Source organism: Pocillopora damicornis, chromosome 3 (assembly GCF_964200805.1).
Source record: "Pocillopora damicornis chromosome 3, jaPocDami1.2, whole genome shotgun sequence".
NCBI lineage: Eukaryota > Metazoa > Cnidaria > Anthozoa > Scleractinia > Pocilloporidae > Pocillopora > Pocillopora damicornis.
Window position 1 is genome coordinate 23,010,272 of NC_142672.1, and position 11,758 is coordinate 23,022,029.

The 11,758-nt window shown below is 35.8% G+C and overlaps 1 long non-coding RNA gene and 1 pseudogene across 4 annotated transcripts; one reads left to right on the forward strand and one right to left on the reverse strand.

Moving 5' to 3' along the window:
- Positions 1-2,263: 2,263 nt before the first annotated feature.
- On the reverse strand, positions 2,264-4,344 carry LOC149048876 (uncharacterized). Of its 4 annotated transcripts, none has more exons than XR_016184904.1 (5): positions 4,275-4,344; positions 4,026-4,177; positions 3,546-3,713; positions 3,191-3,232; positions 2,264-2,914 (listed from the first exon to the last, which is right to left on the reverse strand). It is a non-coding gene; the product is annotated as an uncharacterized LOC149048876 (long non-coding RNA). The 4 variants fall into 4 exon arrangements; XR_016184902.1 differs by having other exon boundaries at positions 3,191-3,467; XR_016184903.1 differs by lacking the exon at positions 4,275-4,344 and having other exon boundaries at positions 3,191-3,467; positions 4,026-4,260.
- A 4,143-nt stretch (positions 4,345-8,487) lies between these two features.
- LOC149048877 (uncharacterized) lies at positions 8,488-9,536 on the forward strand (annotated as a pseudogene).
- Positions 9,537-11,758: the final 2,222 nt, after the last annotated feature.

Consider the following 11,758-nt stretch of genomic DNA (forward strand, 5'->3'; position numbering starts at 1 on the left):
AATCGCCAGGCAAAAACGAAAATATTTTCGATTGAAATTACAAGTCAATCGAATAGATTTGAACACGGTCAGCCGGAGTTTCTCGCATTGATGCCTATCTATGAATAACATAGAGGCACTTTTCAAATCATCTTGAGGGTTGTTTATTGTGTGTGCACGTCTTACTTTTTCACTTTTAGGATACAAAATCCGGAATGTGTCACCAAGTTTTAAAAGTCGCAATGTTAATCATTGGTATTGCCATCTATGCACTTCTTTGGAACACGATGACCCGTTTTGATGATACGACGGTAACTGAATCGATGAACTTCTCCTTGTTTGACTTTCATTTCCTCGAAGTTCTCATATCAAATTAATGTTAAAAACATTTCTTCCTCTCTTGCCTTTCTTTTCTTCACAACAAGTGACATATTTCATGTTAATACCAATATTGTATCGAGAAGGCAACTATTTTCTAATAGGCATATTAACAAAGCTAAGAAAGCACCAAAGCAGCCTTCCTTTTGGAAAGAAAGGCCTGTGACCAGCTGATAAAAATGCATCTGAGACTTGCAGCCAGAGCTATATTTACCCTTGATTTCTCTAGATATTGATTTTTTACAGAGCCAGCTAACGTTTCAGAGAATTCCTTCCTTAATTTACTAGTGCTATCATCATTTTGATTAACCCTATTTCTTTTTAAGAGCCACACCGTTCAAATCCATCAACACTTCACTGTAAAATTAAAAGAGTTGATTTGGCCCCAAAAATGGGGCCAAAACGAGTGAGTCCAGTTTGGCACTCGCTTAGGGTCAATTCGGCCCCATTGAAATGGGGCTGTTTTTGGCACCAATTTTGGGGCTGGATTGACCCCGTTATGGGGGCCAAATTGGACCATGTGAAGGGTGAATTTGAAAAATACAGGGGCCACTTTGAAATTTATAGGGGCCAAAACAGCCCCTGAAATTTCAGCCCTCTCACAAATGGCCCCTTTAAAAAGAGCCAATTCAGCTCCAATGTGGGCCACTTCAGAAGTAGAGGGCTCTTTCCTCTCCATGCTGATTTTTCCCCTTACATTCAAATAACGAAAATACACCACATACTTTATCTTTCAAACACTCATTTATTAGGTTCTAGATATTGTTTATGTAAAAACCTTTTATGCTACCTGATTTTACAGTTATTTAGAATCTTAATTGTGGTATAAAACATACAAACTTTGAAACATCATGTGAAAGAATATAACATACATACATATTTAACATTAATTCAACCATTTTCTAATAGATCTCTTCCCTAAATCAGTATACTTATTAACAGTGCAAGCACTGCAAGAAATTACACCCAAGAGACACTTGTGAGTAAAGCTTCCCTTTTCAATGACTTAGCAAATGTGGTAATGTAAAGCAGCTTATAATTAAGACTGATTTAAAGTACAGAAAATTATCAAAATAAGACAGAGGCAACAAATGGTCCAGTTCCTGCACAAGAATATAGATCTTGTTTGATTTGTGCATATGAAAAACAAAGAGCCTTAGAGCAGCAAAGAGTATTCTTCCAGTGGATGTGAGAATACATACACTCATATTGCTACTTTAGATATTATCAAAATATAAACTATCAGCAAGGACTACCGCAGGCATTTGCCAAGTCATTGAAAATAGAGGAAACAGTGACAAGAGTCTGCCTGTGCCCAATTTCAAGTAATGCTTGCTCTAAAAAAAAGTCAAAATTGCCTTTGACCGATTGTAAGAAAATATAAATGAGCCAAGTAACCCAATGAGAGCATCAAGAATCTTTTCATGTGAGAAGTGACAAATTACACTTCCCTCTGTTACTATATTCAGGTGATTGATGTATTGAAGATCTCCAACAATTAAAATTTGTGCTGGACATAATCTCTGATTGCTGAATCAACATCAGCTACTCTATGCAATAAAAACAACCACATTAAAATCAAGCCAAAGTGCAAAAAGTGCCTGTAGCCAGAAAAAAAAGAATATATATATACACACTTAAGTTAAAGAATTAAAGAGGATGCATCAATTCTCTGTGACTGAGTTTTGTGCCTAAGTGCTTTTCAGACAGAAAAGTTCTGTCTGACAAGCGCTTAGGTGCGAAATTCAGAGTCACAGAGAATTGATGTGTCCTCTTTAATTCTTTAACTTATGTATACTTAGCTCTGCTACCACAGCATTGAGCACTTTATGCCAAGGTAGACTCTACCCCTACATTTACATATATATATTGTTTTTCTAAAACTATAAGTTAAAAACACCAGAAATGGAAGTGGAAGTTAAGCTCAATGTGTGTAATTTGTCTCCCATTCAAGACTTGAAAAACTAATGTATGACTCCCTAAATATCTGAAAAAAATCAGCTATTCTATGTCCAATATTTATCTAATGGTTTGACAACAGGAATATTTTGAAAAATTGCAAAATCAAAAAAAATAAACAAAAAGGCAAAATTAATACAACCCCAAAGTACTTGAACCTCTGTATCTGGACTTCATTGGCAAAATTAATAGGCTCAGAAATTTTAGCTGTTCATCTTAGTACCAAAGTAGCAGTTTTTTGGACTTGTACCTCCAAAATGGTCACAACTTCATTAAATGCATGTGATGACAAACACACAAGAACAAAGGTTATGAATTTAAAAGGTGTGAGTGATTATTTTGCAACTTTTTAGTTTAAGGCAAGAGATTCAGCACCACAAAATTGTCTCTCTTCACTGCAAGCAGAAGAGGTGAAGCAATAGATTTTTATACCATACCAATTCATTCAGTTTCCAAGTCAACTTAGTCTAGTATCCTGCTAACCATACAAGGATACTCTGCAATAATTTTTTTTTTTTGCAATCCACTGTTGCTCAGAGTACTTTAGGCTGCTGATGAGATATCCCTTCTGGGTATCCAACTCTACTGAGGCAGAGAACTGTACAAAAAAACAAACAAATGAGCAAATTAATTTGTTGTTGGAGAACAGTAAATTTTTGCAACTACAAAGTTGCAAAATATTTGTAAGCAAACTGTGCATAAGAAGTAAAAACACAATAATGGTGATCATCAATGATGTATTTTCACCAAACTGTATATGTACTTATCAAGAAAAGAAATCATACCTCTATGCACTTCAGTTTTAGTTCAGTATTCATGAATAAATAAGGATTGCTTGTAGACTTAAAAAACAAAACAAAGAAAAGTTTCTTACCCTCGATGGTAGTTGGAATTTTGAAAGCCATTCAGGAGGAACCTGTAGGTAAATATTTGTTTTCAAAAAAATTAAACTGTCTGATAACATCCTATCAATTCACTAATTTTTTAATTTACCAGATTTAAAAATTGGGTTTACTTTGTTTTATGCATGGTGCAAGTAAATACATATCTAATATATTTCAATAAAAATAAAGCAAATCTCGCCATTTTTGTAGGTGCAATCCCCGTGATTTGTCATCTTTAACTGACCAACTGGCACCTTGTGTGTTTTCCTTTAGGATATAATCGAAAGAAAGTAATCGATAATGTACTCTTCACCATCCTGCTAAGTTTAATATACAAGAACTTACTTAGACAGTGCTCAGTTCTGTCGCCTCGGCCGTAAAACAGAGATCCTTGGGCGATTTACCCTTTTCTTTCGGTGCCAATTTCACCTCTAAATTTTCATAATCGCTGATGTTATCTGAATCATCAATCGACGTTTGAACCGTCTTACTCGAAGGACTTGATTCTGCACGCTGAAAGAGTGAGAGCCAAAAAATCAGCTTAAGTGGATGCAAACAGAGACATAGACATAAAAATATCAGTTCATCTTTTCAAGAAAAAGATTAAGAATTCAGAGTGAGAGATCCTAAAATCAGAGAATCTTGAAATAAGTTAAATCCATCTTGTGTAAATGCAGTGTTCGAACTGTAACCGTCTCTATCTCTCGTCGTCAAATTTTGATCACGTGACTTTAGTTGCGAAACCGCTGAGACTCAACAAGACTCGGGAGAAGAGGCGAACCATTCATGCGTCAAATTTTCTGGTGGGAAAATTAATTATCGTACCGACGAAGAACTCGTGTCATCTCTAGGTTCAACGTTCATTGCGATCAATTTCTTGAGCTTTAGACACTCTTTTATAATAGGGATGTAGTGCCTTGGTACGTCTGCATCTTGGGCGATGGCAAGGAGATCTTGGCCATCGCAACCGTCTTTTTCTGCAAGATAAGATACGAACAAAGATCAATGGAGCGGTCAAGTTTGTGAATGTAAAGTTACAGTAAAATACGTTGTTAAGAAATTTCTTTTGCCTACCTTTCCTTTCTTAAGTCTCATTCCATGCGACTGTAGCCAAGAAACAGCCTCTTCAGTGACGAATTCGCTGCTATAATCATGATTATTGTTTCCGACGCACGTGGTCTAGGTTCGACTAATGCCATCACAGGCAGCTCACGCTCACGTCTCGAGAAAAAGCCAAAGATTAATTCGTTGTGTGACTCGGTGTTCAGTTACGAGAGGAACCGTTGAAAATTTGAACACTTTATAAGGAATAGTATAGGGAACGAAATATGGTCGAAAAAAGAAAATTATTTTTATATTTTCTTTTTTTTTTTCAAAAATTGCACCTCGTTGGGGCCAAATTGGTCAATCCTACTTGGCTCTTGGAAGGGCCAAATTGAGAAAAAGTTCCAAAGTAGAATTCATAGGGGCCAATTCAGATTTTGGAGGGGTCGAAATGGTACCTGTTCGGCCCGTTTTGGCTTAAATAGTCCAAAACGAACCTTGATGAGCCAAACTGGCCCTCGAGAAATTGGGGCCAATTTGGCTTTTGGGGTCAATTTGGCTCTTTTCATTTTACAGTGTTGATGCCAGAATTTACGACAAAGTCAGGATTTTTTTCTTGTTCATTGGATACAACAGAAGTAGGCACACCCTTCTTGCTGCTTTGTTCAATGCTCATCTACATGTTGTTGTTGCCAAGATAGATGAAGACTGTCTCCTGACCACATCCTGATTAGCTACTGTCTTGCAGATCATTTATTTACGGTTTTGGAAAAACTGTTCGGCCACCAGCTTATAGCAGACTCGAAAGTAGTTGTTCATCACTCTTGAACTGAGGATTTTGTGAATTTCAAAAGTTCAATCAGTTTTGTGCAGTTCATTACAAGGGGGCATATCATCTTGCCTTGATAAATGTACGGTGATTTTGGACAAGCCTCCAGGAGGAAGCTTTTGGAGGAGCCTCCACCAGGATTCGCGGTCTATCTCAGTGATATTTGTTTCAATTCATATTGGTCTAGGTCTTTTCACGCCTTTCTGGTACTAAACCGGTGTTTTCTTTTTTTTTTTTTAATTTACTATTATTTTTAATTTATTGAGTTTATTTAGGGTTCAATTAAGAGAAACAAGCAGCTTATTCACGACTTAGCATATCAAAGGATGGCACAAAGATATTCCAGTAGGATATCATCAACAACAGACGGAACTCCCTTGAGAGATAATTGTAAAAGTAAATTTGACAGTTTTTCTTTTTTTTAACACTAAATCACCAAGGTACTATCCATCCTTAAGGAAAATTTTCATGTATTTTTACGGGAATAACTGTTTATATTTACTGTTCAGTCTGTTGTGTTCCGATCATCTAATGCTAAGCAGTTTCTCCTCTTAAACAAACTTTTCATCGGGCAAGCATTCAATGTATATAATGCAATAGTTAATAAATAAAGCGCAATAGCTCAGTTGGAACTTGAGTCAACTAGAATTTACATCTAAATTGACAAAGGTCTGTTTGTACGGCACTTGGTCTCGTATATCGCTCAAATTTGAGCTAAAGAACCCTAGTCATAATCTAGGTGCGAATTTTAAAAAATTCTTAATCTTATTTACTTCCTTGAATTAATCGTTTTTTCAGGACACTCTCTTTTTCTACATTTAGTGACTGAATCGCCTTTTTTTCTTTATTCTTTCAAGGAGAACTGGATCGTGAGCTGACATTTTTGTATCACAATGTTGAAACTTTTCTCCTTTTCGTTGGACATCCAAGAAGCGGTCATAGTTTGGTGGCTGCCATTTTAGATTCCCATTCAGAAATCATTGTTTCGGATGAGTTTAATCTGCTTTATGAGTTTAACAGTTTCCTTATGGATCCTAGCCAGACAGACGATGAGTGCAAGCTGAGGATATTCTTTGAGCTACATGCTCGCTCACATCGACAGGCCAGGTCTGGAAATCGTTCACCAAACTGCTCTAGTTCATACTGCTACAATATTAATGGAAGTTGGCAAGGAAACTCAAGGTGATTTTTTTCTATTTTTTATTTATTCAAGGTTTGCTTAATATTTCATTCTATGAATACACATTAGCATAATCGAGAATTGGAGCCACAGGTGTAGCGGTTTCAGTTTGAGACATCGAAAAAACGTGGCCTCTATTCAAACTCTCTCTTAAGGGAAAACATTGCACAACACCAAATCTAAGGGAATAATTCCCTCTATCCAACAAGTGCCCGAGTAAATTACTGTCCAATACGTGTGACCCCCCCGTTACTGAATATTTGCCACGAAAAAAATATTGCGAAGGATATTTTACTCAGGTAATTAGAGACAAAAAGACAGCTATAACTACTGGACTTCTCAAGAATAGTAAAGGGCTTTATGATTTGCGAATGCTAGAGAGAATAGTAGATATTCCTCTCAGGCTAATTCACGTCATCAGAAATCCTTTCGATAACATCGCTACCATATGTCGGAGAGAATTGCATGTGGATCCAAGGAATCGTCAAATACTAAGTAAATAGAAGGGGGTTTACAGTCAACCTTTTTAATTGTCTGAAAGTCAAAGGAAACTTTTTTCTTTCTGTTCAGGGCGACTCTCGTGTACATTTACCGCTGGTTATTCTGTTGTCTTTTTTTTTACACTTTTTAGTTAGTGTCTACCCTGTTTGTTCTTAGTTTTTTTATTTTAGGAAATTTGTGATCATACTTGGATTTTTCAAATATTTTGCTTGTGTCATGTAATGCCTTATGTTTTCCTTGACAGGTACCTAACACAACGCTGGACTTGTGCATCGATGATTACTTCACTTAGGTGCGGACAGTTCAATATCTGCGGAACCTGACGCACTACCAGATCCTGAATGTATACAGCCGAGATTTGATAGCGAATCCACGTGGCACTTTACAAATGTTATGTGACTTTGTTGGTGTTTCTTGTTACAGGGAATTTGTGGAATTAGCAACAAGAGATCTCTATTCTAAACCATCTCGGACTAGCAATTGCCAAGCTTCAGAAAAGCTTCCCAAAGTGGTAAGATAAAATTGAATTAAGATTAATTTTAACATGAACGTTTGAGTTTGAAAATCATGCCTCATGAGTGGTTAGGAATAAACCATTTTATACTGAAATCTTATCAACAGTTTCTAAAAAGTGTTTTAGAATATTATTTTATTTGACTTATAGGACAATTTAATGTTCTCGCCATAGCTTGAGTGGTATGTCTACATAAAGAGAACTCGTCGTCACTGATTCTTTTTTATGCTAGCGATTGTTCGTTTTTAGGAAACCTCTCACTGAATCGTAATAAGGTATCATTTACGATTAATTATATGTTGCCAAATATTCGCACTTTTGGTGGGTTGGGTGGAGGGGACGGGCATTGAGTTACATCCCAATTAAGCCTTCTGGGAGAAAAGATTCCGTCGTTTCGTTGACTCTCTCTCTTCATTATTTATTGCCCTTCATTAAGCCTCCTTGAGTGCATTTGTTCTCTGTTTTTCATCGGTCTAGAGCCCACTGGGTGACAATCAAATAACTGCCCGCATGTTATTGTCTGTTAATGCGCGATACGCTCTATTTGAGTTTGGCCCCTAATGATACTCTGCGTATGTTAAGTTGTGACAACTCTGAGTATCGAAAACGTCGTAACAGAAAAACAAAAGTCATCAAAAATATTCCCGTCAAAGAAAGACAAGCATTCAATGTGTATAATCCAATAGTTGATAAATAAAGTGTCAAAGCTCGATTGGAACTTTAATTAATTAAAAATTGCGTCTAAACTGACAATTTTTTTATCGTTTAAACTGAATCATCAAGGTATTCTTTAGCCTTCCAAAAAAAAATGACAAGTAAAGTATTTTAGAGCAACAACATTTGGAACGCTCAACGGTCATTTTCAAGTTGAAGAATAAAATTTTTATCAAGCGCTAATATAATCAATTGAGACAATACTAATGAGATACCGATTAGAACTCTTAAATATTTACATAGAAGCAATACGAGAAAACTGAGGCAAGAATGACAAAAAACGCTTGGACAAAAGAAACCGATTAAAACCCTTGAAGAATAAAATTTTTATCAAGCGCTAATATAATCAATTGAGACAATACTAATGAGATACCGATTAGAACTCTTAAATATTTACATAGAAGCAATACGAGAAAACTGAGGCAAGAATGACAAAAAACGCTTGGACAAAAGAAACTGATTAAAACCCTTCCTCTTTTGAAATGACAGGAAAAAATTTGCGTTTATGTGCCATATCGAAGAAAAATTGGAAAACTAAAACAAGATGCCTGCTTTCTATAAGCGCTATGTAGATGACACCTTTAGCAAAATGCTCGATGTTTCATCTGCCTCCGTTTTCTTGTCAACACTGAATGAAATCCACCCTTCACTCAGTTTTACAATTGAACTCGAGAACAACGGCAAACGGCTCTCTTGGAATGATGATTATCAGAAATAGTCCCAGAAAAGACACGGAGGTCTATGTGAAACAAACTGCTACTGGACTTTTATTGCATTACCAAAGCCATGTTGACGAAAAGTACAAACATTCTCTGATGAAAACAAGGTGAAAACGTATATTTAAACTCTCCTCAAGCTGGATGTTTTTCCATCAAGAATGTGAACTTCTGAAAAAAAGGTTTTTCTCGCCTGCATTATCCTGAAACTCTCGTAGAGAATACCATCAGACATTTTATTGAAATGAAAGTCACTGAGGATGTACGTACTAAACAACAAGTGTTCGATGAACATGATGCTCTTATCAGAATTGTCTTACCGGTCAAAGCCCACAAATCAGCAAATGTGGTAAGACACCAACTCGGTGATCTCAGCCGAAAGATTGATGTCGATGTCCAGCCAGTTTACACAAGTCAGAAGATCAAAGGACAATTCAAGCCGAAAGAACACTAAGTTCCAATTGTTAATCAACAAAAACGTTGTTTATTATTTTAAGTGTGGACTGCGTGTTGCAGACTATGTCGGCTTCACGAGCCGACCCTTTCATTAACGTGTGGAGGAACACAAGCGATCAACAATTGGCAACCACGTAAAGACGTAAAGGACGAGCAGGGAAAGGATCCTGATACCAGAGAAATAATTTTCAAGATTTTGGAGAAATGTCTGAGTAAACTGGACTGTTTGATCTTTGAAATGCTTTTTATTCTCGAACTTAAACCAAAACTGAACAAACAGATTGATTCGATCCGTGCAAAAGTATTTACCTGATCGATTCACTTTTAATATTGTTTCTTTCTCCCCAGCGTTTTTTATCATTCTTGCCTCAATTTTCTCGTATTGTTTCTATGTAAATATTTAAGAGTCTTAGGCAGAACTCATTGGCATTTTTCTATTGATTATATAAACGCATGACAAAAATTTTCATCCTTTAACTTGAAAATGATTTTTGAGCGGTCGAAACGTGGTTGCTTTTTAACGTTATTTTTTATAGTAGAATACTTAACTTGTTATCTTTTTTTTCGAAGGCTGAAGAATACCTTGATGATTCAGTTGAAAAGAGAAAAAATTGTCAATTTGGATGCAAATTTTAGTTAATTCAAGTTCCAATCGAGCTGTAACACTTTATTTATCAACTATTGGATTTTATATAATAAGCTCAGTTATGCACGCATTCTGATTGGTTCTCACTTATGATCTATTGGAGGACAGACGCATAGATGACGTCATGGTTACAACTTTTTTTAATTCTTTATTATATAAAAACAAGTAGATTCCAAGTTGCCGTGAACAGACGCACGGCAATTTGGAATCTATTTGTTAAATACACAGTGAATGCTTGTCTTTCGTTGACGGGAATATTTTTAATGACTTTTGCTTTTCTGTTACGACGTTTTCGATAATCAGAGTTGTCACAACTTAACATAAGCAGAATACCATTAGGGGCCAAACTCAAATAGAGCGTATCGTGCATGAAAAAGCCATAACATGCAGGCAGTTATTTGATGGTCACCTAGTGGGCTCTAGACCGATGAAAAACAAAGAACAAATGCACTCAAGGAGTCTTCATGATGGACGATAAATAATGAAGAGAGAGAGAGTCAACAAAAAAAGGCATAATCTTTTCTCAAGAAGGCTTAATTGGGATGCAACTCAATGCCCGTCCCCTCCACCCAACCCATCAAATGTGCCAATATCTGGCAAATTATAATTAATCATAAATGATACCTTATTAAGATTCAGTGGGAGGTTTCTTACACACCAACAATCGCTAGCATAGAAGAGATTCAGTGACGACGAGTTTTCTTTATGTAGAAATACCAAACGAGCTATGCCGAGAACATTGATTTGTCCTATAAGTCAAACAAAATAATATTCTAAACGTTTGCACCTTTTTAGAAACTGTTTGATAAGATTTCAATATAGAATGGTTTTGTTCCTAGCTACTCAAGAGGCATGATTTTAGTGTCTTTACTTTGCAGTTTTGAACCCAATCATTTCTCATTTGAATTTGTTATGCAATATTAACTTTTGAGTTTCAACCTCTAACGTTCATGTTAAAGTTAATCTTTATTCAGTATTATCTTACTACTATGGGAAGCTTTTCTGAAGCTTGGCAACAATATGTTCATACTATCTCTTAAACATTTGACATCTTTAAGATTAAATGATACCCCTATGGAAGGTGCGATGGATAAAGGAATATTTGTCAAGTTTGAAGAAAAACTACGCATCGCATTTTTTTTTATTGCAACAAATGCCCTGGCAGAAAATATTTATTATCATAAATAGATAATTTGCTACCTTTGCAGGAAAGTAAAATTCTATCTATTATATTTTCGATCGACTGATTGCTACTAGTAAGTGAATAAAAACCTATTGAAATGATTAATAGTGTATTAATAGTATAAAGATATATGTCAACAAACTTTATCTCAATATTACAGCACCTTTCTCTTTCAGAAAAGTTTCTATTGCATTGAAGCCAGTGTTAATCTTCAAAATTCTGTATCTGCTTTTCTTTGCTTTTGTAGGTAGGTGATGAATCTAACGGATTTCTACAAGAATGAAATCTTTTCGTGTTTACTTTGTAATTGCCTCGCTGCTTCTCCTCGTAACAGCTTTGTTATTCTGCATCAATCTGTACCCTCGTCCATCCCTCGATGTTTTTTCTAACGTCCTTCCTCAACCTAATGGTAAGTAAACTCCTATGGTGAATCTTTGTGAACTATTACAAGTTGTAGAGAGGTTTCTTTAACGAAAACTGAACAGATTATCCGGCATTGCTGTTCATCTTTAGCTTTCAGTTTTTTTAAAAATATATTTTCAAAATTAAAATCTATTTAACTATTGGTATCCAATGATTTCAGAGAATCCAAAGATAAAGCTCAACTCCAAAGCAAAACCTGCAAGAATCACCTCATTTAAGGCATAAATTTTAACTATTCCGTAAACACTCCATGACAACTGAGCTATAAGTGAGAGCGGGATTGACACAAGTTGAATCTTGAAATCATTCCATTCTCGCCAAGAGGTTTTGAAAGCCTTAGTTCATGAATAGT